Source organism: Vulpes vulpes, chromosome 3, assembly GCF_048418805.1.
Source record: "Vulpes vulpes isolate BD-2025 chromosome 3, VulVul3, whole genome shotgun sequence".
Classification (NCBI taxonomy): domain Eukaryota; kingdom Metazoa; phylum Chordata; class Mammalia; order Carnivora; family Canidae; genus Vulpes; species Vulpes vulpes.
In genome coordinates, this window is record NC_132782.1 from 114,524,424 (window position 1) to 114,527,288 (window position 2,865).

The 2,865-nt window shown below is 67.2% G+C and overlaps 1 long non-coding RNA gene across 2 annotated transcripts; it reads left to right on the forward strand.

Moving 5' to 3' along the window:
- Positions 1–320: 320 nt before the first annotated feature.
- Positions 321–2,865, forward strand: LOC140598137 (uncharacterized). Of its 2 annotated transcripts, none has more exons than XR_012000262.1 (4): positions 321–1,198; positions 1,402–1,447; positions 2,134–2,286; positions 2,795–2,865. It is a non-coding gene; the product is annotated as an uncharacterized lncRNA (long non-coding RNA). The 2 variants fall into 2 exon arrangements; XR_012000263.1 differs by having other exon boundaries at positions 335–1,198; positions 2,131–2,286.

Sequence of the window (2,865 nt, forward strand, 5' to 3'; positions counted from 1 at the left end):
TTGTGCCACCTCAGGAAGCCCCTGCCCCCCGCCATCACCCTGTGCCAAGGCCACGGGCTGGGGACGGGACAGCTGTGTGGCCATGGCGGGTCCGTGGGGTGGGTCTGCGCGGCGGGTCGGTGGGGCCTGCTTCCTGGGGGACAGAACCTGGGGCTCGAAGGCCAGCAGGTGGACGGGACCGTGAAGGGATCGAGGGCTCTGAACTGTTTCAGGGGTGGAATTTGTGTCATGGGTGTGTTACCATGGTAACACCAAGTCCCAGCATCGTTCTCTGCGTGTCAGGGGTGGCGCAGCGAGGCCAGGCCGGCGGAGGGCCTCCCACTCCGCAGGGCTGCCACCGCGGCCGCTGCCTCAGCCAGGCCCTGCGGTCCCCGTGCCTGCCGAGGCCCAGCCGGCCTCTCCTCCTCTGTGGCGCCTGCGGGAGGGAGGGATGGTGGTCACGGGAAGCCAAGGCCCATGGGGCTGGGGCAGGCCTGGGAGGTAGTACCGAGATAAGAGGGCTCTGGGGCCCTGGCCCCGCCAGGATCAACAGGGTCGGCTCTGCGGGGAGGCGGCTCCCGGAACCTGCCAGGCCTTCCTGCTCCGTGTTTGTTCTGCACCTGGTCCAGGCAGATGCTTCGGGTCACCACGCCCCAGGCTCTCCCCTCAGCGCTGGCCGGGTTCCTGAAGCCTGCTCCCTGACCACCCCCGCCCCCCTGCGACTGCAGGCTGGCCTTCCTGGGGCGGCTGCAACCGAGCTGTGTGCTCAGTGCATGGGTGCACCGCGGGGAGGGAGCCGCTCTCCTCGGCAGGAGACCCCTGCCCGGCCCTGGCCACACAGGGCGCTCAGCCTACTGCGGCGCCCACACGGCAGGGGACGCTGGCCCTTCCTACCCGCAGCCTGGCCGGGCAGCGAGGGAGCCAAGAGCTCTCCCAGCACATCCGGAGCGAACCGGTCACCTCGTCCGGCTGCCAGCCCTGGGGGGACCCCGGATCCCTGTGCCCCTGTGCGGCCCCACCCCAGGGCTTCCTTCCCTGCCCCATGCTTCCGGGACCTCGGAGGGACAGGGAAGAGGGTGGGAGGCCAAGGGGGAGGGGTTGGGTGTCGCTCCCGGCCAGAGTGACGCAATGCCAGAGGCAGGTGCCATCGGAGTCAGGTGCCACCGAGGCGCAGGGAGAACCGCAAGTCCCGCCGGGCCCTGGGTGGACGCCTCTCCAGGTAAGGAGGGGGTCCCTGGAGAGCAGGAGGGGCAGGCTCGCCCTGTGGTCCTTCCTGGGCTGGGGTGGTGGGGACCCCACGAGGCCAGGGTCACAGGGGCACCCGTGTGTTTGCTGCGGGGAGTCCTACGGGAGGCTCTGAGGGTTGCGGCGGGTGGGGGGGGGGGTCAGGCGGCAACAACCCCACCCTGCGGGTGTCCGCAGATGCTGCTTTCACTGGTGCTCCTGTTGCTCATCCTGGGAGACGGGGGTGAGTCCCCAGGTCACAGCGTCCGGCTGGCTGCGACCCCGACCTCCAACCCTGGGGGCCCAGGCCATGACTCCTGGTGGGCTCCTTGCCTCGAGGCTCTGCCCCGGGGACGGGGCAGGTGGGGTGGGTGCGGGGGTCACACTCCACCCAAGCTGTCCTTGGAGCTCCACAGCCCGGGCCCCTTGGTCTGTGTGAGAACTGTTGTACTCGCGTGCCCTTCTGTGACCTTCAACGCTCTGAGGGCTCTCCTGGCAGCAGCTCCCCCGCGGGACAGAGGAAGATGTTGGGAGGCACAGGATGGAAACTGAGGCTTCCTGGTGCCCCCTCATGCCCCAACCTGCCAGGACCACACGCAGGGCCTCCCCTGCTTCCAAATAACAGCCATGGAACGTCCACCTCCTTCTCCACCCGGGCCCCCAGCCACTCTCGGGGCCCCTGACGTCCAGATGCCCTGAAATTAAGGGGAAAACTCAGCTCCCGTGGCTAGGGCACACTTCACGTGGCCAGGCCCCGATCCCACTGGACGGCAGAGAGGGTGCACGCCGACCACCGTGGGGCGTCCCGGGCAGTGCCGTGGGCTGTGCCGTCTGAGGCGAGGGCGGGAGGGGACCCCACCTCTGCAGCCCGACCTGGGCCCCGCTCACCCAGAGGGAGGCCGGCCCGGTGACCCCCTTTCCCTCCAGCAGTGAGCAGCTTCACCCCGGAGGCCCGCATCGTGGGGGGCGCGGCGGCGGCGCCCCGGCAGTGGCCCTGGCAGGTCAGCCTCTGAGTCGGGGGCCAGCACGTGTGCGGAGTCAGCCTGGGCGCTGGGTGCTGACTGCCACGCACTGTATCTCCGGGTGAGTCCCGCCGGCCCGCCCACAGCTCCTGGTCAGCCCCGCAGGCTCCCCGCTTCGCAGCTATGCCTCGACGCCGGCCATTTCCTTCAAACTAGGAAAGAAAACATATTTTGATCATCTGATGCTCCTTGGAAGTTGGAACCTTTTTTCCACTTTTGGAATCACGGTTAAATGCACAGCATGCAATTGGCCATCTCCATCCTCTCTCAGCGCGCGGTTCCGGGCAGTAGCTCCGTCCACACTATCCAGGGACCACCCCACTGCCCAGCCAGGATCCCCCACTTCCCAACCCGAAGCTCAGTCCCCGTGAGCCCTCACCCCCACCCCCACTTCCCGGCTCCACAGTTCTCACCTCATGGAAGCGGGTCCTATGACGCCGGCTTCCCAGTTTGGCTTGTTGCACCGAGCGGGAGGTCTTTGAGAGTCATCCATGCTATCACGGCAGGTGTCAGAAGTTCCCTCTGTTTTATTTTTATTTTTTATTTTTTTTTGTTCCCTCTGTTTTAAGGCTGGAGACTATCTCCCTGTGGAGACGGGCCGGGCTTTGTGGGTTCAGCCGCCGCAGGACACTTGGCAGCT